Below are 24,822 nucleotides of genomic sequence, written 5' to 3'. Positions count from 1 at the left end.
TTCAAGAGGATATAACATTTATAAATATTTATGCACCCAACATAGAAGCATCTAAATATATAAAGCATATATTAACAGTTATGAAAAGAAAAATAGACAGTAATACAATAATACTAGGGAATGTCAATACTCCACTTTAACAGTGGATAGATCATCCAGACAGAAAATCAACAAGGAAATATTGGAGTTAAACTACACACTAGGTCAGATGGACCCAACAGACATATACAGAGCGTTCCAACCAAAGGCAGTAGAATACGCATTCTTCTCAAGCACAAAAGGAACATTCTCCAGGATAGATCATATGTTAATCCATAAAACCATCTTAATAAATTTAAGATTGAAATCATATCAAACATCTTTTCTCACCATAATGGTATGAAACTGAAAATCAATTACAAGAAGAAAACTGGAAAATTCACAAAAATACAGAGATTAAACAACACACTCCTGAACAACCAATGAGTCAAAGAAAAAAAGAAAAAAATATCTTGAGACAAATGAAAATGGAAACATAACACATCAAAGCTTATGGGATGCAGCAAAAGCAGTCCTAAGAGGGAATTTTATAGTATACATGCTTACATTAAGAAAAAAGAGATCTCTCAGGTAAACAACCTAACTCTACACCTCAAGGAACCTGAAAAAGAAGAACAAACTAAGCCCAAATTAGTAAAAGGAAGGAAATAGCAAAGGTCAGAGTGGAAATAAATGAAATAGAAACTAAAAAGAAAATAGAAAAGATCAATAAAACTAAGACCTAGTTTTTTTAAAAGATAAAATAGACAAACTTTTACTAGACTTACCAAGAAAAAAAGAGAAAGGACTCAACTATATAAAATTGGAAATAGGAGACATGACAACCATTACCAAGAAATACACAGAAACAAGAACTACTATGAACTAACAAATTTGACAATCTATAAGAAATGGATGAATTCCCAGAAACATACAAGCTATCAAGACTGAATCATGAAGAAATAGAAAATCTGAACAGATGGATTACTAGTAACAAGACTGAATCAGTAATCAAAAACTTCCCAAGAAAGAAAAGTCCAGCACCAGATGGCTTCACTGGTGAATTCTACCAAATGTTTTTTTTAAAAAATAATACCAACTCCTTTCAAATTCTTCCAAAAAAACAGGAGAGGAGGGAACACTTTCAAGCTCATTTTATGAGGCCAGCATTACCCTGATATGAAAACCAGACAAGGACAGTACAAGAAAAGAAAATTACTGCCCAACATCCCTGATGAACATAGAGAAAAATCCTAGCAAAATATCAACAAAACAAATTCAAAGGATCATATACCATGATCAAGTGGGATTAATTCCAGGGATGTAAGGATGGTTCAACATCCACAAATCAATCAATGTGATAACACCACATTAACAAAATGAAGGATAAAAATCATATAATTGTCTCAATAAATGCAGAATAAGCATTTGACAAAATTCAACATCCTTTCATGATAAACTCTCAACAAACTGGGTATAGAAGGAACATACCTCAACATAATAAAGGCGTATACAACAGGCCTATAGCTAACATCATATTCAACAGTAAAATTCTGAAAACTTTCCCTCTAAGATCAGGACCAAGATAAAGATGCCCACTCTCACCACTTTTGTTCAACATAGTACTGGAAGTACTAGCCAGAGCAATTAGGTAAGAAAAAGAAATAAAAGGCATCCAAATCCGAAAAGAAGAAGTAAAATTGTCTCTATTTGCAGATGACAGGAAATTATATAGAGAAAATCCTAAAGACTCCATCAAAAACCTGTTAGAACTATAAACAAATTTAGTAAAGTTACAGGCTACAAAATGAATATACAAAAATAAGCTTCATTTCTTTTTTTTTTTTTGAGGAAGATTAGCCCTGCACTAACATCTGCTGCCAATCCTCCTCTTTTTGCTGAGGAAGACTGGCCCTGAGCTAACATCCATGCCCATCTTCCTCTACTTTATATGTGGGAAGCCTACCACAGCATGGCATTTTGCCAAGCACTGTCAAGTCCACACCTGGGATCTGAACTGGTGTACCCCAGGCCATCGAAGCAGAATGTGCAAATTTAACTGTTGTGCCACTGGGCCGGCCCAAGTTTCATTTCTATACACCTCTGTCTGAAAGAGAAATTAAGAAAACATTCTAATTTACAATAGCATCAAAAAGAATAAAATATTTAGGAATAAATTTAACCAAAGAGGTGAAAGATCTATACACTGAAAATTTTAAGACACTGATGAAAGAAATTGAAGAAGACACAAATAAATGGAAAGATATTCAATGTTCATGGGCTGGAAGAGTTAATATTGTTAAAAAGTCAATACTACTCAAAGCAATCAAAAGATTCAATGCAATCCCTATCAAAATTCCAATGGAATTTTTCACAGAAATTGAAAAAAAATAATCCTAAAACTTGTGTGGAACCACCAAAGACCCTGAATAGCCAAAGCACCTTGAGGTATCACACTGTTGGAGGCATCACACTTCTTGACTTCAAACTATACTATAAAGCTATAGTAATCAAAACAGTATGGTATTGGCATAAAAAAGACATATAGATCAATAGAACAGAACAGAAAGTCCAGAAATAAACCACTGCATATATGGCCAATTAATTTAAGACAAAAAAGCCAAGAATATACAATGAGTAAAGGATAGTTTATTCAATAAAAGGTGTTGGGAAAACTGGATAGCCACATGTAAATGAATGAACCTGGATCCCTATTTTACATCATACCCAAAAATCAACTCAAAATGAATTAAAGACTTGAATATAAGACCTGAAATCATAAAGCTCCTAGAAGGAAATATAGGCAGTAAGCTTCTCTACTTTGGACTTGACAAAGGCTTTTTGGATTTGACACCAAAAGCAAAAATAAACAAGTGGGACTAAATCAAACTAAAGAGCTTCTGCACAACAAAGGAAACCATCAACAAATCAAAAGGCAACCTACAGAATGGGAGAAAATATTTGCAAACAACATGGCCAATAAGGAGTTACAAGGAACTCATGCAACTCAACAGCAATACAACAAATAGCCCAATTAAAAAATGGGCAAAGGACCTGAATAAACATTTTTCCAAAGAAGATATAGAGATGGCCAAAAGGTATATGAAAAGATGCTCAACATCACTAATCATCAGGGGAATGCAAATTAAAACCAGAATGAGACATCATCTCACACTTGTTAGGATGCCATTATCAAAAGCACAAGAGATAACAAATGCTGACAAAGATGTGGAGAGAAGAGAACCCTTGTGCACTGTTGATAGGAATGAAAACTGGTACAGCCACTATGGAAAACAGCATGCAGGTTCCTCAAAAAATTAAAAATAGAACTACCATATGATCCAGCAAAGGAACAAAACCCTTATCTCAAAGAGATATCTTTACTTTCATGTTCATTGCAGCATTATTCATAACAGCCAAGGCATGGAAACAACCCAAATGTCCATCAACAGATGAATGATAAAGACAATGTGGCGTAAGTATACAATGGAATATTATTCAACCTTAAAAAAGAAGGAAATCTTGCCATATGTGACAGTATAGATGAACCAGGAGGGCATTACACTAAGTGAAATAAGCCAGACAGAGAAAGACAAATACTACATAATATCACCTATATGTGGAATATAAAAAAATCAAACTCACAGATAGAGATAGTAGAAAAGTGGTTGTCAGGGGCTGAGGGGTAGAGGAAATAGGGAGAGGGTGGTAAAAAGTACAAACTTTCAGTTATAAGATGAATAAGCTCTGAGGATCTAATGTATAACATTGTGACTACAGCTGATAAAATTGTCTTGTATAACTGGAATTTGCTAAGAGACTAGAACTTAGATGCTGTCATCAAAAAAAAAAGTCAATATGTGAGGTGCTGGATGCGTTAATTAACTCGATGGGGAGAATCCTTTGACAGCGTATGTGTATATCAAATCATCAAGTTATATTTTAAATATAATAATTTTACTTGTTAATTATACCTCTATAAAGCTCAAAAAAATACTTTAGAATGAAAGCAACCCCTCCTCATCAAATATTTAGGAACCCCTCGTCCAGGGTCAAAATCAATATAAGAAGCTAATTTTAGTAACTATAAACAAAGTAAACCTCACCTCTTTTTCCTCCATTAATTTTTAAATGTAAATTCCTCTAACTGGATAATCGTCTTAAATCTTCAGTTCATAGTTTAATATACTACTAGCACCCATTACCACCCAAGAATCTCTTTGGTTCTTTCATCTCTGAAGAATAACACGATGATGATTACAGCTTGTAGAGGGCGGAAAGTCCTAGTTAATCCCTGAGGAGACTGTCATTACCCGGGAGGTTCAGACATGGTGAGGTGGAGACCGAAGAGGCAGGGTGACGCTGGAGTGAGGAGGAGTAAAGCGCACTGCAGGACTAGGTCTTCCAGTGGGAGGCAGTCAGCAGGCCAAATCCCAGTACCCAGAGGAGTTCGAGAAGCTTTCAGTCAGTCATGATAGCATTACCCAAGGGAGCTCAGCGGGTGGTTTGGCACAGCTGCAATAATGCCTTCTGTGAGCATTTTTGAGAGACAGGCAAAATGCAGTACTCCCTGGATGCCTGGTCAAAACAGTCCTCCAATTGTTGACATGACATCAGCGAGTGAGCTCCAGTTTCTGGGAAGAGGAAATTGCCAAGGGTCTAGGAATGGCCTAGGAATCCCTGCCAAGGGGATGGAGTTCAAGCCAGTAATAAGAGTGGTTGGAGTGCAAAATCAGGAAACCAAGATAGAAGTGCCCTCATGTGGACTTTGCAGATACAATTAAGATTTGGGGAAGGGGGCATTGGAAATACTAAAGCTCAGCACTAAGACTCACCCCAGACATAGCAGACCTAGAGCAGAGATTTCTGGGTCTGGTGGCAGGGGTAATATGCAAAACATTTAACGACTGGGATAGAATAAGCCCTAACCATGAACACAGATGCTGGTTATAAATCCACTGTCCAGAGGTACCCATGCATACCCCCTGAATAGTATCCCTGCAAGGCAGAGAATCTTCAGTTCAAAATAAGTAAAAATTTCAATCCAAACCTAAAAAATTGAACATGTTTCTCACTTGGGGAAATGGTACTGCTACTGGCATTTTGGTAGGAACAATTCTTTATTATTCACAACTATTCTTTACACCACAAAATGTTTACCATCCCTAGCTTTAGGAAACATGCCTCGAGCAATAGCCTACCAACAAGAGCATCCCTCACAACTAAAGATCATCTTACATGTTTCCTCCCATAGCGGATAAGACAAACCTTGGTTTAGAAAAGCTGTTGAACAGTTCTTAAGTAGGCTTCAGGTCAGGCTTAATCTAGACATTTGTAAAGTCAATAGTGTATCTTTTCTCTTCAGTTTGTTCAACTGTTCCCTCCTTCACTGGCCAGCTTAGATCTCAGGTTGGCCCCCATAGAACAACGGCTGCAGTAATTTCAGACTTCACATTCCTGTCATGTTGTCCAGAAGGAAACAGCATCTTTGCCCCAGCATTCCCAACAGAAGTCTCAAGATTCACTATAATCAGACTGCCTTGGTCATACCCCATCCTTGTAACAATACTGACTCTAGAGGGATGCAATGCTTTTATTGACCTAAGCTTGATCATATGCTCCTCTGGTAGAGTGAGGGGATGGTGTTGGTTTCCCTAGGCTGAGGTGCAACCCCAAAATGAAAATGAAAGGCTATGTGACAGAGACAAGTTGAGAAATGGACACTGGGAATATAATCAACAAATGCATGCTACAAGCATGTGAACTGTTTGTTAGCAACTAAGGGCAATATAAAAAAAACTGCACCATAATGTAAATCAACTATGTCACTAGATAGATTTAGTTCAGCTGATATTTATTTCATAATAAGGTTTTCTCAATGAAATTGACATCATGTGCCTTCTGACATGATGCACTGAGAAAAAAATACATCATCACTATTGTGGCATTCCTACCAAAATGCACACATAACTTGAATCTAATCAAGACAAAACATCAGATAAATCCAAATTGAAAGGTATTCTACAAAATAACAGGCCTATACTCTCCCAAAATGTCAATGTTATAAAAGGAAAAAAAAAAAATGAGGAACTGTTCTGGACTAAAAGAGACTAAAGACTTTACAAATGTCTAGATTAAGCCTGACCTGAAGCCTACTTAAGAACTGTTCAACAGCTTTTCTAAACCAAGGTTTGTCTTACGACTGAAAGCAACGTGTGATCTAGGTCTTCCTTTTGCCATCAAAGACTGGGAAATTGGCAACATTTGCATAAGGTCTGTAGATTAGATGGTAGTATTTTGTGAATGCTAATTTCCTGATTGTAACCGTGCTGTGGTTATATAAAAGAATGTCCTTATTGTTAGAAAATAAATGCTAAAGTATTTAAGGTAAAGAGGCATCATTTTTACAGCTTCCTCTCAAATGATTCTTATATATATGAGAAAGAGAGAAGGTGTGCGTGTGTGCACGTGTGCATGTATGCGGGGAGAGAAAGACAACGATAAAGTAAATGTGGCAAAACGTTAAATTTGAGAAATCTTGCTTAAGGGTATACAAGAATTTGTTGTACTACTCCTGAAAATTTTCTGTAAGCCTGAAAATATGTGTATTTAAAATTAAAGTAAAATAAAATAAAATATCACAATCTATAAATAGCAGCAATAACAAAGTTTCTATTAAAATATTCACTCAATTTGTTTAAAATTCATGCATTATTTGGCTACTGCCTCCAGGTGTTATTTTTGGAGTGTACAATTTCATATAAATATATGCATGTATAAAGAATATCAACTATTTGAGATATAAATGCTCTTTTTTTACAGGAAGCCAGAAAAACAGATACACCCTGGTGTGTGAAAAGGGAAAATTTTGTACTCATTTCATGAAACCTGGCATTCAAAAAGATCCTGCTCATACTTCCAAAAAATCTCCTGAAAGCTATTTAGAGATAACATTGACACTGTTAAATAACTAGTCCAGAAAAAAAAATGATTGTAAATTTATAGGAGTAAATTTGTACAGGAGTCTCGCCCAGAGCAATATCTCCAGGGAGGCCCCATCTGATCTTTGCTCCACACGGATCACGGCAGAGATGCACATCGGTACCTGACTCACGAGGACTGCCACTTCTGCGCCAGGCTTTTAAAGGCAATGAAATCTTTGCTAACTTGGGGTCCCATCACCTTAAGTGTAAAAGCAATCATTCTTCTTGCAGTCTTGCCATCTTACCTCTCCCCCATGCCAAGGCACAACCATTGAATGGGGCCCAAGTTCCCCCTGCTCACAGACTCACCCACCTTTGTTCCTGCAGCTTTCTCTCTGTCACTGTGTCAGTCTCTCTTCCCCTGCATTACGGCATACTCCCCTCCAGAGGCGCCTGCTTTCAGAAAACAAAAGAAAACAAAGTCTTAGGACAAGTGGCTTCTATTTCCAGACCTATCACCGACTTTCCAGAGGCAAGGGGGGTTCTCTATCTGCAGGCTTGATATGGGGGACATAGAAAATAGGGAAAACAAACTCAGTACATGACCATTTCACATATATGAGCAAAGAACTGCTTCTTTTTTTAGGAGAAAACAGAACATTTGTTTAGTAATTTTCCTGATACACTGTCCTAATTTCGTAACTAGTCTGCCCATTTTCAGCTAGTCTTGAATAGAATGGTGCCAGCTACTGTTTTAGGTGGTTGTAGTGAATGCTGTCGCTGCTCTGCCCATATCCCTTGGCCTCTACAGAGGTCACCTGCACCTTGGTGGACTGTTCCCCTAATGGCTTTGTAAGGTAAGCATTGTTATCTCTCTGCCTGAGGCCTTTCTCTGGCTGTAGGAGCAAGCTCAGCTGGAATGCCAGGCTTGCCAGAAGTGGTTAACTCCCCCAGGAGCCGCTCCCAGTCAATGAAGGACCATATCGTCCTGTGAGGGGCAGTTCCAAGGAATGTTCTCTATGTTGTCCAATATTAGCTACTAGCAAATGTAGCTACTGAGCACTTGAAATGTAGCTGGTCCAGACAGATATGCACTTTAAGTGTAGAATACACACTGGACTTCAAAGACGTACTATGAAAAACAAGGGTAAATATCTCATTAGTATTTTTTATTGATTATATGTTGAAAATATAATATTTTAGACATAGTTTGTTAAATGAAATATCAAAATTAATTTTATTTTCTTTTTTACTTTACTTACTAGAAAATTTAAAATTACACATGTGGCTTGCATTACATTTCTGTTGGGCAGCCCTGTACATAGTTTATTAAAGCGTCTCCAGAAATGAACTGCAATTGCCCACACTAGCAACCTGATCATTTTGATTCAATATCTTCACTTTCCTCTGTACTGAAAATATTGAGTAATTGTGTTAGAGACTATGAACAGATTTTTTTGGATGGAGCTTAGCATAGATAAAGTCAGACTCAAATTTGTGCCTATCATTCTAGGGGTGGCAGAAAATTTATATTTGGGGAAAGATAGCTTTTCAGTAAAATAAATTTTTATGGGCCTTTTGTTTATGCAAAGCAAAGGAGAAAGTGGGAATGGAGATGCTTAAGACAATGAGAAAGGAGCCTGCTCTCTTTTCCTTGTGAGCATGTGATATCTCTGCAGAGATGATGATGATGTTGGACGGTTTTTGCTTTTTCTTGAGAAAGTTGGAGACAGAGTAGGTGGGGGCCCTGGACCCTGAGAGGGAGGGCCAGAGTGAGGGGACATTTATCTGGGGGAAATGAGTCAAGCCCTGGACCATGGCAGCAAGTCAGAGGCAAGGACGGAGATGGCCAGCCAAGGAGGCCCTCTGGAAGGGCATGACTAACAGAGTCTACAAGAAATGGCGCCTGATGCTTCGTCTCAGGTTTTCCTTCTCTGAATTGCAGCATCATCTTTTGTATGCTTCAGTAAAGTTTTATAAAATGCCACAGCTGTGCTTTGGGCAATTAAAGTTGGGAGCCATGTCTGTCTTTAGGGCATAACTAGAACGTGAAGGGAACAGCAACTAGATGGAATGTTTATAAGACAGTGATAAGCAGAAAAGGCTGAAGCAGTGATTTTGTGGAGAAAAGTGAGGTACAACTAGCTAATAATAATGCACATATTTATTAAGTCAGACACAGAACTAATAGGTTCTAAGCATTTTCACAGATTATCTCATTTCATTCTCACAACAACCATATAAGTAATATTATCATTCCTGCTTTACAGGTGGGAAAACTGAGGTACAGAAATGCTAAGTAACTTGATCAAGATCAAACAGCTAGTTAGTGGCAGAGTGAAGGCACAAATTCTGGCAGTCACCTTTGCCTTAGGGTCAGTCACCTTAACCGCTATGATATCCTGTCTCTTGGGACTAGTTTGTGGAACAAGGACCTGTGGATTTTCAGAAATCAAGAGGGAAATCTGATAAAAGACACTATGTCAAATCAGGCCTTTCACAGAAGCTCTCAGGTAGATAGGAAAAAAAAAATCAGCTTTCACAAAAACTCTCAACTACACAGAAAATTTGAAAGGAGAGAACAATTTCCTAAACTTCATATTCCTCATGGTGCCTCTTACTGTGACCTGTGTTTAGTAATAATTCTTAGCTACTGATAAGACACACAAACATGAGAAATGGCCTTTATTTCTTTTATTCCTAAATGTCCCAATATATTGAACACTGACTCTTAAGCCATCCAGTCAGCATTTTTCCTGGCAAAGCTCTGAGTGTTTGACAGAATATTTGTAGTATTCTAAGATAACGTTAACTAATTTGCTGACTACAGATATGAGACTTTTAAAATACTACAAAGTGGTATTAAATTTTAACTCGATACAAACATAAACTTCAAGCAGTGGAGTACGCATCACTGCTTTTTCAGGGCACTTTCATTCTACTTAATGCCAGGATTACAAAACACACGCCCCAGGACTGAGAGACTGTGGCCCTTCCCTCTTCAGAATACAGTCCAGTCATTTTCTTCACCAAATTGTTTATTCAAATGTTCATAATTTTCACCAAATTGCTTATTCAAAAGAATTAGGAAACAAAGAATAATTTAAGCCTGATTTAATTGGGAGGCACTCTCCACTCTTCCTTCTGGGACCTGCTTTTTCCTTCCTGTTTTTCTCATATATTTGGTCCTCACTTCAAACTTTTCATTTCCATATGGATCTAGGCTTTTGGAAACCAAACCAGGAAGACCAGAAGGCCCTCAGCTTCTCATTCTGCCACATCTCTTTCCTGATAAAGGAGCCAAGGAAACAAACTGCTTGCATGGGGGAAAGGAAAAGAAGATCCCTAGGAGGAAAAAATGGTCAATATTTCAAAAATATTATTCTGTGGTACCATGTTCAGCATCCTGCATACAACATCTTAGTTCATCCGTAAACAACTAGAATTTGTTTATTGTGTTGCTTAATGTTGTAAAGGCTATTATTTATCCTCATTCTAGAGTGAAGGAAACAGGCCTGGCAGGTTGGGTTACCTAGGCAATGTGATAAAGCAGCCTCTGAGATGACCTCCTGGCATTCACAACCTTGGGCCTTCCCCTCCCCCTGAGTGTGGGATGACACTAGTGACTTGATTTAACAAAAGGAATATGACAAAAAAAAAAAATGAGACATCATTTTTGAGATTAGGCTGTGCCCTCTCTCACCCTTTCTCACTTGTTCACTCTGATGGAAGCCAGCCATCATATTGTGAGCTGCCATGGGGACAGGTCCACATCAGTGGCAAGGGACTGATGTCTCCAGCCAACAGACAGCGAGGTCCTGAGGCCTGCCACCAACCACATGAATGAGTCTGGAAGCGGATCCTCTCCCAGTTGAGCTTTGAGATGACTGCAGCCCTGGCTGACACCTTGATTGCAGCCTGTGAGAGACCCTGAGCCAGAGAACCTAACTAAGCTGCACCTGATTCCTGACTCATGGAAAACGTGAGGGAAAAAATATTGCTTTAAGTACCAAGCTTTAGAGTAATTTGTTATGTGACAATAAATAATACAGCTGGTAAATTTAAACTTAGATGATCTGGCTCTGGATACCTTGTTTTAGCCAGCATGCTCTACTGTTCCCTAGGACTTGGGATTCATCTCTCTGCTTCCCTCACTGAGGCCACTATTTGCAGCCAGGCCTAGCATGCTCCCTCCTGCCTCCCAATGACCTGGATGATGCTGAGATTCTAGCACACAGCACCCACCATCATCAAGTCCTTCTCTTGTAGTAAAGAAAGATTCTTTGTCCTCTTGCTTGTACCATAAGGTCATTATGGATAATTCCTGTTGGATTATGACTCAGAAATATCCATTCTTGTTACCATTTCATGTATTTCTCTGTTTCTCTACTTTCTCTTTTTTCACTAATTTATGCTCTTTTTTGCTCTTCTCTACTCTTAGACTCCATTTTCCTCTTCATCTCCACCTTCTTTCTCCTGTAAACTGTTGTTTCCTCCTTCTGCTTTTACTTACAGAAAAAGGCACCATTTGCCTTCTGGAAACTTTAACATTTGTCTGAAAAGAACAGCTTTCCGGAAATATCATCAGAAAGATAAACACAGGCAGGGGATGGGCTGGGGGGGTACAAGAGAACGTTCTTCTTCAGTGGATTTTTTGTTTTTGTTCCCACCCACCTGCCATATCAAAACATCCCTGGTGGCAGTTAAAAGCTGCTGGCCACCCCAATTAAGTGTTTTCACAGAAACTGTCAGAAATAGTTCCAAGAGCCCTTTTAAATTATTACATGTGGGTTACATAAGCACCAGAGGCTCATTAAAATGTTCAAAATATGATATGAATTGAGTCACACAACAGTGGGTCAAAGCTTTAGCTTTTCAGTGTGACTAACGTGATCATCTGAGATGTAGGCACCCACGACAAAAACTTATCTTAAGGAAAATCAATTAAAGAATACCTTTTGTTTTTTTCCAGGAATCTAGACTCCTAGCTTTTAAAAACATGGCTACAATTATTTTGCATTTGGATTAACTATGTTTTTAAGGATAGCTATAACAAGACCAATCACATTACAAATTGGATATGGGAAGCAAAAGTAATTTTTTATTTGATTTAAACTATGTCTTCCTCAAGAGCCATACCCACTGGGTTGTATGGGGGGGAAACAACAAAACGTTAAGCCACTCCTCCAAACCCAGATGGATAGTATGATTCAAACAACCCCTTTCTGTATTTCTCATGATAACTCAAGTGGCATGCTGAGTGGGACCGTTTTTCCCAGAGCTCTGCAGACATTTAGCACTCCCTGTCACTTCCTCATTCCTACCTCCTTCTTCTACAAAATACCAGTAGCAGCCTTTTTTGGCACAGTGACAACCTCATATGCCCTTATACATTTTAAAACATCCCCTTGCAGGTTAGTACTGCCCTTCTCCCCTAAAAAAAACAAACTTAAGTAACGCTCAGGTATTTAGGTAAAACTTCTAGCAAGCCAAATCCATCCCTCCCCAACCTCCTCTCCAAGGGGCGTCTGGCCTTTACAGGAGAAGGGATTGGTGAGGATCCTTAAATCAGCGCAGTGTTCTCAGGTCCTCTGATCTCCAAGGCAATGGTCATTACTCAGCTGGCTGGTCTTCACAGCTAAAGTCAACAGCTAGTACCATTCATGAGCTGCTCTCCAAATACAAATTGTTGACACATGATTAAATGAGTATTCTCAAACTGACACTTCAGGTACAACCTAGTTGCACAATTGTTTTGTCCAATTACACCCTGGTAAAAAAGGAGGAAATATTCTTATTGATAAAAAGTTACATTGCTTTGAAAGTAAGGAGACTCAGTAAAAATATTTCTCTCTCAATTCTTACATGTCAGTGAGAATCAGCTCCCAAAGGCAGAGTTTACTAAACTGAAGATCTGAAATAGCTTCAGAAGAAAAAGGAAGGGCTCTCTAACACATCTTTGAAAAACAGAACAGTAAAATATGCTGAATAAACGACCACATTAAAATTTCCCTCATTAGTTTATTAAATCCACTGTAATTAATACTTATTTCACTAGGCCTTGGATCAAGCAGTTAGCTTTGATGAAGTATGCCTGCTTTTGGACAGAAAAGAGTCCTGGAAATCCTGACTTGGTCCACTGGTACAATCTAAAAGTTTCCTAAGCAATGTTACTTTGGAAGATTGTACCCAAGACTGTGTTCTCTGAACTACCCATAGTTCACAGTAGCAGGTGCAGTCTTTTCCACAGGGCTCTGAGACTGGGTTTTGTTGAAGACACAATCACTAGCTTGTTGCCTATGCTAGAGCCTCAGGCAAGCTTCAGAGGGAAGCAGAAATCTGTTTAATAATGAGACTAAATTTCTGTGGTCAATTTATTACAGTACCATTAACATCAGAATGGCATACCAAACAAATCTAATTATTTCTAGCATCTCTTTAGTGCCAGTACCTACTGTGGCAGATAAAGAAATAAACCCTTCAGATGTTCAGATCCCTCTTCAAAAAAGGACTTGTGGCCTCCAGCTATCAACTCCTTCATGTTGGCCTCAACCTTTAAACTCAGGTCATGCTCTTCTTGGGGTGGCCCCAGCCAATGACCAAGCAAGACGTGCTACAAGGGTATAGACTTTCACCCAATGCAAGACTCTTCTAACAGGTCATCCTCACTCTGGACCTCTCTGTTGGGGTTTCAGAGACTTTGTCAGATCTGCATCGTGGTCTGTTGACTTCCTGCTCAATCTTGCTTCCCGCTTTTTCCTTTCACAGGTGTTACTCTCAAACAAACCTTTTATACTCCTGTCTCCATCTCAGTGTCCACTTCTCAGAGGACCCAACAGACAAAGTGGTACAAAGAATGACCCCAAAAAGCAAGTAGTAAGTTGGGATTTTGATACTGGATCTCTCACTGTCTGACTGTTGAAGAAGTCATACACTCATTGCATCCCAGGTGGTATACAGGGTACAATTAGTCCTTGACAAAATGTGGTAGAGCAATTACTAAAATTTTTCACTGGTAGAGAGCACTGGAACATAATACTAGATAAGAAGAGTTTACTGACTTTGGGGCACTCTCTTGGAATATAGGATTAAACACTCTGGAAAGGATCTGAGAGTGTGGATCAAATTTGCTGCTATGGTGACTCCCAGATACCTGCAGAAAGTGATGGCTCATGCTGAGGAAAATGAAATGCCTGAATTGTCATAGTTGACCCTGGAGAAAGGAAATAAAAACGCCAGGAAAGTGGACATGCTGGAGTGAATGTATTATGGAGGCCAGAAAACCTACCAGAAAATTATTTTCCAGAGGAAGGCCCAGAGGACATATCATTCCCCAAGGCCAACAGGAATGTGCTAGTAAGAGGGGCACCAGCATCACAAAGATGTCCAGTGTTGGCTCCTCTTTACAGGTCAGGGCTGACTATAGGAGAGGCTGCCATGGAACTTGGCTCATTAATAGCAGTGAGGATAGTGGGGCCCTGAAGCACTAGACGCTGAAACAAAACTTAACCCTCAGATGCTAGGGGTTCACAATTATCATAGTGACCAGAATGTCAGAGCAGCAGCTCAGAGGGAGTTGTGAAGATGGTTAACAGAACATAGTGTCACTAGGGGCAAAATACACGGGGAAGCAATGAAATTGTTGCTTAACATACATAATTAAAAGACAGAATGGATGAGCAGAAGGCTAAGGGTGGCTGCTCCAATAAAAAGTCACAATCTCTTGACCAGTTCCTGGACCTGTACCAGTTTTCAAACCAGGAACCGAAGATTTGGCTGAGTCTCAGGAAGAAGCACTCTGCAAGACCATGTCAAGTACATATTTTAATGATTCCCCTGGCCCTTCCCCAAAGGGACTCCTCACACTTGTCTGAATGATCGTACACTGGGAATGTATGGTCAAAGGGGAGTACCCACATATTCTGAGTACTATTAAATACAGGGTCAGAGTTGACATTGATACTTGAAGATCTGAAGCAACATCATGTCTCTCTTATTGGAATGAAGGCATATGGAGGCCAGGTAATAAATGGAGTTACAACCAGAGTCTGGCTCACAACGGGTCCACTGGGTTCACAGATCAACTCGGCGGTCATTTACCAAGTCCTAAGTACATAAGCGGGTCTGACATACTTCACAGTTGGGGTACCCATATATTGTCCTTGGCCTTTGGAGTAAGAGCTATCATAGTGGGGGAAGGCCAACTAGAAGTCTTTGAAACTCTTCCTGGCCGAGAGAGTAAATCTAAAACAATATCACAATCCCAGGGAAATGGTGGAGATTAATGATACCCTTAAGGATATAAAAGACACAGGAGTAATATTTCCTATCACATCTCCACGTAGTTTGACCATCTGGCTCCTGCAGAAACCAGAATTAGCAGAATGATTGTAGGCTACCACAAATTCAACCAAGTAGCAGCCCCAATTGCAGCTGCCATGCCAAGGATAGTATCATTGCTAAAGCAGGATAATATGGCCTCAGATACATAGTAGGTGGCCAGTGACTTGGAGAATCCATTCTTTTCTATCCAATCAAGAAAGACAATTAGAAATTGTTAATGTCCACATGAAATAAACTGACAAGAATATGCGTGGCCACTTTAGCCCCAGGGCTATGTTAACTCTCTTATCTCTTTCATAATATAGTCCAAAGAGATGTAGATCATCTGGAAATTCTGTAGAACATCATATAGATCCATTATATCAATGACATCATGCAAGAAGTTGAGCGAGAAGTAGCTGAGCAAGGTGGCTAGCATGCTGGAGGTTTCTGCTCCAGAGCAGGAAATGAAGCCTAAGAAGAATCAGGGATCTGTCCCTTCATTAAAGGTTTTAAGGGCCCAGGGTTCTAGGTAGTGCTAGAACATCCTCTTCAAAGTGAAAGACAAACTGCTGCCTCTTGCATGCCCTACACGAAAGGAGATAGCACAGTGCCTAGGAGGCTGCTTTGGGTTCTGTAGGCAACATACCCCACACCTAGGAATATATTTCTGACCCATATACCAGGTGCAATAAAAACCTGCCAGCTTTGCAACCTGGCACAAGAAAGGGCTCTGAAGCAGGTCTGAGCTGTGGCACAAGCAGCCTTGCTTGACTCATGGGCTAGTGGATCTGGCAAATCCTATGGTGTTAGAGTTGTCAGTTTCAGAAAAAGATGCAGGATGGAGTTTATGAAAATCTTTGTAGGAGGATCACATTTCAGGCTCCTGGGGTCCTGGATCAAGGATGCACAATTTTTGAAAAATAGTTCTTGGCATCCTACTGGTAAGGAGGAAATACTTGACCATGGGGACACTAAGTGACACAAAATGAAATGTGTCTTGTTGAGCCTACCATGTCATAAATTTGGGGTAGGCCCAGTCACAATTCATCATAAGATGAAAGTATTACATTTGGGATGAAGCACAAGGAAGACCAGGGGGTACGAGTAATCTACACGAGCAGATAGTGCAGATCTTGACGTCACCCATCACAGTTGCATTGATATCCCTCTCTCAGCTCACACCGAAGACCAAATGGGGTAGGGAGTCGGGTATCGAACAACAAGCTGAAAGAATTAAAAACGGTTGAGCTCAGTTTACAGATGGGTTGGCTAAGTATGCGGATGAAAGCTGAAACTGGACAGTAGCTACATCAAAGCCTTACTCAGGAACAGTCATGAAGACAGAGGAAACGGACAATCTTTCTAATGGGCAGAGCTTTGGGTGGTGCACCTGGTCATCTACTTTGTGTGGAAGGAAAAGTGGCCTCACTTTAGAATATAAACCCTCTAGTAGGCAATGGCAAGTAGCCTAGCTTGCTAGTCAGATATCTGAAAAGAAAGAGATTTAGAAGATTACAGACAAGGAGGTCTCGAGGCTTAGAGGTATGCAGATATACACATCGATGTGGGCAAAAAGCGTGAAGATCTTTTCATCACATGTCAATGTCCACCAGAAGTACACATTATAGAAGAAGCACTAAACAATCAAGTAGAAAAAATTACTCAGCTAGTTGATGTTAACCTGTCTTTGTTAGTGGCCACCTCAGTGCTGGCATAATGGACACATGAATGAAGTGGTCATGGCAACAAAAATAGAGTCTATGCATGGGTCCATCAGCACAGAGCCCATTTACCACAGCTGACCTACTACTGCCTCATGTGAAGATTCAACCTGACAGTAAGAGAAACCAATGCTGAGCTCCCAATGTCATCACTCCTTTAGGAGATCAAGTCGTCACTTGGTGGAAAGTTGTCTACATTGGGACCTTTCCATCTTGGGAGGGGCAACAGTTCCATCTCATGGGAATAGATTACTTATTTTGGGTATGCATTTGCATTTCATACCCATCAATCTTCATCCAGCACCACTATCTGGGGACTCACACAATGCCTGATCCACAGGCATGGAATATAATACAATATAGCATCCAACGAGGAAAATCACTTCACAGCAAAGGTGGTGCAGGAGGGCGCCCATGATCATGGGTTCCACTGGTTGTATCACGTGCTGCATGTCCCAAAAGCTGGTTGCCTAACAGAGCACTGGAATGGCCCACTGACAGTGAGGTTCAAGCACTTGCTAGGAGACAATACTCTGCAAGGAGGAGGAACTGTTCCCCAGAATGCAGGAGACTCTGATATGGCTCAGGGTCCCCAATAGGAACAACACATGGGTCCAGGAAACAATGGGTTAAAACAGGAATAGCAGCATTTACCATCATTCCCAGTGACCCACTGGGGACATAGCATTTGCCCATTCCTGCAACAACAAGCTTTGTGGATCCAGAGGTCCTAGTCCCCAGAGGTGGTAAATTCTTGCTAGGGGACACAGCAAGGGTCCCACTGAACTAAGCTTTATCTGCTTCCTGGGCACTTGGGATCTCTTGAGTTCAGTGACAAGTAGTCAAGAAGAGGAGCCAATGTCCTGGCAGGAGAAGCTAACTCTAACCATCAGGAGAAGGTAGGCTTAATGTTAAACAATGGGAGCAAGTAAGAATACAAGTGGTACTTGGGTGATCCATTAGAGCACCTCTACCTTGCCCAATAGTGATTGTAAATGGAAAAGTGCAGCAACACCTGCCTGAGAAGATTATTACCAGGGGCTCAAATTTCTCAGGAATTAGGGGTTTTGACACCACCAGTTTAATCACAGAGACCAGCAGAGGTGGTAGCTGAGAGTAAAGGGGATTTAGAATAAATAGTAGACAGATGCAATGAATTCAGTTGTGGCTCAAGACCAACGGCAAAAATGGAAACTGTACTTCATCCCACTAATTTCTCTAAGTTTCTCTTCAGGAAGAGAGGCCACTGGAACCCTGGAGGAACTGTTCCCTGAATGCGTACAGACAGTGGATCTACATGGTACAAGGAGTGGACTATGACCAACACAGAGATGTGCTGCTCAGGTACCTCTTCAAGAAAAGGCTTTCTGTCTAGCTGTGAGGAGCGTGGTTAGGTGACAGCCTTCAACCATTAACATTTTCAGGTCCATCTCAGGTTTTGCGTCAAGGCCATACTCTTCTTGGGAAAGCTCCAGCTAATGACTGAGCAAGACTGTGTTACAAGGGCCTAGCCATTTTATCTCTGTGTGGGACTCTTCCTTCTTGCTCTGGAGCTACCCCTGCCCCATCCAGTTTCTTCCCTCTTCCTTTCACCTTTTCACACTTTTTTTTTTTTTGAGGAAGATTAGCCCTGAGCTAACTACTGCCAGTCTTCCTCTGTTTTGCTGAGGAAGCCTGGCCCTGAGCTAACATCCGTGCCCATCTTCCTCTACTTTATAGGTGGGACGCCTACCACAGCATGGCGTGCCAAGCGGTGCCATATCCATGGCACCTGGGATCCGAACCAGCGAACCCAGGGCCGCTGCAGCAGAACGTGGGAACTTAACCGCTGTGCCACCGAGGCGGCCCCGACCTTTTCACATTCTTAACTCTAGCTCACTGTTTGCTTCCTAGAGGCCCCAAATGGCAAACCTAGTCTTTTCCAGCTCCATCCAGCTCCCCTAGGTTCAGCTCTAACCTTTCTATTTCTACTGATAATTGTAGAGGTGGTATGGTACTTTCCTCAGATATGGATACAAATGTTTACCAGATTCACTTCTTGTGCCCTGTATTGGTACAAATGAAATTTATTCACTATCTATTCCTACCTAACAGATCAGGAAACAGGCACACAGTGTGCAGTAACCTGCCCAAGGTCCAACATCCATGAGTATATCAACAGATTCATGATTTAAACAAAAGTAGTCTGGCTCCACTGTCTTTATCTGTAATCCTTATACTCTTGCCACTAGGAAAGGGTTAGTAGCACCAGCATCCTAAAACTGTAATAGAGAAGTGTTTGGAGAAGCCAGGCCTGGTTCATACAAGGTTGGGGAACATAAAGATACAGTTGTTTTAGGAAAAGATAGTTCCCAAAACAGTAACAACTAGTATAAGTGTTAGGTTTTGTTACTATTGAAAAGTAAAGCTTAAGAAAACACTTTCATGATTACCTCTGACGTCTGTATAGACTGCTATTTCCCAGTTGGTCAGGCAATCTCCTTATCCTCACGATGTCTCGCCAGCTGGATCCTAACCTAAAAGAAGCATCATCTTCCCTACAGAATTAGCTTCTCTTCTTTACTTCACTCTGTTTATGTTTCAACATTCTCCCATTCACTTGGGCTTCATCTTGGAAATTAGTGGGCACTTTTTTTGCTTACAGGTTCTTGGTCTAACTATTGTAAAAAGTCTGAAAACCGTGTCTGCTCTTCTTAAGATTTTCACGAAAAAGCGACTACTAAGGTCTACTTTCTTGCAAACTGTAGAGAAATTATTTTAGATTAAAGTAAATTGTGGTAAATCCTAACCACTACCAGGTTTCCGTCGAACAGCCTGGATACACTCTCTGGCGCTTAACCAAAAGAACTACAATTGCCGTCGTACGTTGCGGCGTTCTCAGCCTAAAACTACAATTGCTCACGTCTTTTCCGTCCTCACATACGGTGGATGCTGGACTTTGTAGTTCCTATCAACTTATCTTTTGTCGCTGTCTTGAGAAGGGGAAAGCGTGGATAGATCGACTTCTCTGAATGTGCTATTAGCATACAGTACTTAAAACAAATTAACAGGATAACGTATCAAAGCCAGTGTAGGGTCAGGTTTTTATATTTCACGTTCCGCCTTCCTCCTACTGCCGGGGCCCGGAAAAGGGAAGTGACGTATTTCCGGTGTAATGGCGGTGCGGTGGCGCCTCAGGTAATTACCGACCTCCGTAGACTCGCGGCAGGCAGCGAACCAGAGTGGGGGTGGCGTGTTGCTGGGCCGGGTGGGAGGTGAAAGGGACCCAGGAGTGGGTGCGGGTTCGCTGGCACGGCCGTGGGCGGTGCCGGGGTGCGCGGGGCTCTCCGGCCGCGCGGCGGCCCGCGAGGTTGGAGTGTGAGAGCCGGTCGGGCGGAGCAGTCTGAGCAGGTGGGGAAGCGGCGACTCTGAACTCCCTTCCCGCCCGCGCGGACTGGCCAGCTTCCTGGAGAGGTTCTTGGGCTGTGTCTCCGCAGTGTCTTTGTTGCTTGAATCCGGCGTGGCTCATCTCTCTTTTCGTGTGCGGTGTGTTTCGGCCGCGGATCACTTAGAGCTTCTGGAGTCACTTGGGCTTCTTAAGGCCCCTTACTTAGTGCTCCGGCCCCAGGTCATGGGAGTGGGATTAATGAACTGTAGTTAATTAAAAAATAGTGCAAGTTCCGCTCTTATGCCTCTTTCCGACGTAATATCTCTCAGACTGCTTCTTTAAAATTTCCTTAGTCTTTTCTTTTTTCATTCATTTACTCTGTAAATAATGATGCTTCCTAGTGGTTACTCCTGGGGACTCGTCGTCCCTCTTTATGTGTGCTCATCATCTGTCATCCTTTATCCTTCCATAAGTTGACCTACCTCCGATAAGGTGATAATTTACAGACTTGGGTCTCCAGTCTCCGCCTCTGTGTCGAGCTCCGGGTTTTACAATACAGTTGCGTATAACGATAGTGTATTAGTTAATTCACGGAGCCTGCGAAAACCGCTTTACCGCTTTTCACTTAATCCTCACAACAAATCTTTGAGATAAATAAAGAAGGAAAAAATTGAAGAAAGGCTATTCTAGATGCAAGAATTAGGTGATTGAAAGTGCAGTAGAGTTCCCTGTGCTTTTTTAGGTATCTACAGACTAAAAGTAGAAGATAGAAAATCAAGCGAACTTGGGATTTAGGAGTGCAGTTGCCCTGCCTCTTCTTTATCTGTTTAACCGTGTTTTGTTTTAGGATTGCCTGTGAACTCGGGAGTTAACTTCAATTATCATACTATGGAAAAGCGGATTTAGAATTGGCGTGAAAAGTGTGGGGTTTTTTTGGTGAGGAAGATTGGCCCTGAGCTAACATCTGTGCCAGTCTTCCCGTATTTTGCTTGTGGGATGCCTCCACAGCATGATTGATGAGTGGCATAGAGTCCACGCCCCAGATCCGAACCAGTAAAACCAGGCTGCGGAAGTGAATCCTGCGGAACTTTAACCACTTGGCTGTGGCCAGCCTGTAAAACTGTAGTTTTGGTCCCAAGAAGCGTTGCTCCAGGCAGCATCTGGAGGAGGAGGAGACCTTGTTGTGTTGATGCTGGGTGATGGACTGGTAAGCCAAAGATTCTAGTCTTGATTCAGCACTTATTAGGTATGTCACTTGGGGCGGGTTACCTAACATCTCTAGTCTCAGCTTCCTCGTCTGAAAAATGTGGATAATAATAATACCTGCCTCAGTGGATTGTTTTCAGGATGAAGAAAAATAATGTATATAAGGCAGTGTGCACAGTGCCTGGCAGACAGTGTTAGCTATTACTATGTTACTATTACTACTGTGATATAGTTGGTGAATTCTCTCTGAGCCTCGGTTCTTTCTTTGGTTCTGAATGTTGCCCTTCCACTTTCAAGTGCCCATGACACTTTTATGGATCGTTTCCCACCTCATTTGCCTGGGGCTCTGAGACTTCAGTGGCCAAGAACCTTGATCTAATACCCTGGCCCAGTGGTTCTGAAAATGTCTCCTGAATCAGCAGCATCACTGTCTCCATGGAACTTGTTAACAATGTAAATTATTGGTCTTCACCCAAGTCCTGTTGAATCAGAAACTGGGTAATGGGGTGCCTCGAAGTTTCTTTTTTCCCAAACCATCCATGTGATTCTCATGGCAGTTAGTTTGAGAGCCACTGTTCTAGCCTATCTCCATGGGATCTGCTCTGGTTCACCCTCACCCCTGCCTCCAGCATCAGATTTGCTGCTTTCCTTGCTCCAAAGTATTTGATCTATGGCCAGCCAGTATTTCCTTGTTACCACGCTGCCACATCTTTCCTCCTTTTGGATAGTTTAGCTCCAGTCACTTCTGTAATTCTGATGCTTCCTAAACTACTTTTCTGTCTTTCCTCAACCAGCTTTTTTAGCTCGGTCAGCTTTCCTAGCTGCTAAATTGTTAGAGGTTGACTCTCCTCCTTGATGATTATACATTGCCAAGTGATCTACAGGGGCTTCTTGTACCTGAGACCACCTACGAGACACACAGTGACACACTGCGTATTTATAATGCCCATGCCTTAACTTGAACATTATTTTCTCTTTATTGCCCACTTGTCTTTAGACTGAATTTTGTACTACCTGGTGACTTGGTATAAGTCTTGGCTGGCCTAGAGCTCGTTTAAGAAAGAAGTAGTTATTGGTGATATAGTTGATCCCACTGATGACTTCGAAGGCTTCTTTGTTGCATTTTTCTGCTTTTCTGTTTAAGTCCGAGAATCCTAGCGTGGGAGGGTGATGGTCAAAGAGGCCTCTGACATATTAGTTCCAGCATACTGCTAGACTTACTAAACCTATAGCCTAAATATTTTATCTCAGTATATACATTTCCCAAGTGGACATTGGAAGAGACATTTCAATGCCTAAAACAAAGTGCAAACTTTCAAGGAGTATTTCTTCAAAAATAATACATCAGGAGAGGAAGCAGTGGATTAAAGCAAACCTTTGCTGTTTATAGCCAAGCTAATGAATCTTTCCCAGTGGACAGATATCAAAAAGATGGTATGGGCTTCCTTGGCCTCGGGACACAAGGGCTCCTGTGATTATGGAATAAGTTAGCTAATGGGAGAGAGAGACCCAGTGGAGATTTATGTTTAACTTGACTTTGAGCTTAACTCATAAATGGATCAGGCTAGACAGAGTTCAGCACTTCCACATGAAAAGTTACCCTGTGAGTCCTTCCCTGATAGTTTTTCTGGACAACTTTATTCTAGACTTGGTGACAGGAGCCTCTGTAGTGGAACGTAGTGCTGTTTCTAGAGACTACATAAATTTCTCTGTGAAGGCCAACACCTCTAAGTGTCTCTAAAACAGAATGTGGTTCACTAAGTGGCTAGAGAACTGATCTTTTTCATCTCAATAGGGAGTTTAATTCAAGCTGCTCTCCAGGTTAACCTGCGGTCAAGACAGGTAGGGGATGGCACTCTTGATACAGTTGATGACAAACAGCTTGGTCGTTCCTAGAAGTAAGCGTTGGTAGGTAGGACAAAGCTGTCTTGGTGAGCAAGTTGTCAAAATATCATTATAGGGAGTTCTGTGTGGGAAGAAAGGAACAATCATCAAAAGTCCACACACACCCTTTTTAATTTAATTTTAGAATTGGAACCTAAGTGGCAGGCACTGTCCTAGGTTCTGGATGTGTAGCAGTGACCAAGAACTTCAAGGATCCAGTGTTCTCATCCAAGGTATTTCAGGCTCTAGCTTCATGGATCTCTCGTGTTTCATCTCATTTCTGCTCAGTTTTCTCTGTGTGCCCTTTACTCAAATAACTTAGAATCCCCAAAATTCTTTTCTATCTGTGGGCCTTTTACATATTGATCCCATTGCCTGAGTGACCTTTTCCCCCTTTACGTATGGGAAATGACCTTTCTCCCCTTTCCTGCTTGTCCTTGAAGATTCAGCTTTAAGACCCACTTTCTGTATGCCCCAAACCAACTTAGTTGCACTGCTCTTTTCCAGTAGTGTTGTGTTTTTAACGTTGCTGTAGCACTTAGACTTTTCTTCCCTACCTGAGGATGGGAACTTCATCTCTCAGACCTCAGTGCCTTCTGTGCAGCTTAACATGTCTATCACCCCACCGTACACAGACACTGCCTTTAACCTCTATCCTTAATTTGTGTCCAAAGAATAGGGAGTAAAGTTAAAAAGTAGAAAGAGACTGTGACCATCCTGTTCATTCTCTTAACCTCATACTTTCTCATTTTCTCTGTAAGTACTTTTCAGAACCACTTCTTAATATAAGTATCAGTATGGTTTCAACCTCATCATTTTTTAGTTCTGTTTTCCTGTGCAAGATTTTTCAGTTTTTATAGCCTCACAAAGGAGACTTCTGCACAAACACAAACTTTAACACAAAATGATGGAGGAAGCATTCAGTGGGTGATTGGAAGCACTGAAACTATTTCTTTACCACAAGGCATGTATTAAGTTAGGTGACAGAGTTATCATATAGGTTTGAAATTTAAAGTTTTGCTTTCTCTTTGTTATTGTGAAAATGGGTTTAAATTTAGCTTAATCACTAGCCATAAGAAAACCCATAATGAAAATATTTATTCAATGAATGAAATGCTGGGTTTGGTGAGGAAAGTTAAATCTTGTTACCAGGCAGCTGAGCTGTGAACCAAGGGATGTATGGGGCAACTAAGGCAAGACAAAGTGGGCTGAGGAGGATTTGAGTACGAGTGATTGAGGGTATATAGTAGCAGAGATGTCCCTTAGGACTTGTTTGTGTTCAGTAACTAGAGGGACTGCTACTGAACAACTTTTCTATTAAAGGATAATATATGGAGACAGATTGTTGATATAGTAGGCATTGAGACAAAATTTCCAT

General features: G+C 41.0%; 1 protein-coding gene and 1 long non-coding RNA gene across 7 annotated transcripts in view; one reads left to right on the top strand and one right to left on the bottom strand.

Annotated features, from left to right (window-relative positions):
• The window catches only part of LOC123285207 (uncharacterized), a 432,431-nt gene extending 412,320 nt beyond the window's left edge, over nucleotides 1-20,111 (bottom strand). Inside the window, exons 1-2 of one of the 3 annotated variants that reach the window (XR_006526808.2) lie at nucleotides 19,420-20,111; nucleotides 7,315-7,397 (exon numbers count right to left, since the gene is read on the bottom strand). This is a non-coding gene — a long non-coding RNA (uncharacterized lncRNA). The remainder of the gene's footprint in view (nucleotides 1-7,314; nucleotides 7,398-19,419) is intronic. The other 2 variants (XR_006526807.2, XR_011502880.1) reach the window with 2 other exon arrangements.
• CWC22 (CWC22 spliceosome associated protein homolog) overlaps nucleotides 20,042-24,822 on the top strand; it is a 57,421-nt gene continuing 52,640 nt past the window's right edge. Inside the window, exons 1-2 of one of the 4 annotated variants that reach the window (XM_044768621.2) lie at nucleotides 20,125-20,164; nucleotides 21,202-21,561. The gene's annotated coding sequence lies outside the window, so the exon portion shown is untranslated. The other 3 variants (XM_014834077.3, XM_014834075.3, XM_014834078.3) reach the window with 3 other exon arrangements.

The sequence above is a fragment of the Equus asinus genome, chromosome 4 (assembly GCF_041296235.1).
Source record: "Equus asinus isolate D_3611 breed Donkey chromosome 4, EquAss-T2T_v2, whole genome shotgun sequence".
NCBI classification, from domain to species: Eukaryota; Metazoa; Chordata; class Mammalia; order Perissodactyla; family Equidae; genus Equus; species Equus asinus.
Note: the sequence above shows the minus strand (reverse complement) of the source record. Positions and strands in the feature narration are given on the sequence as shown.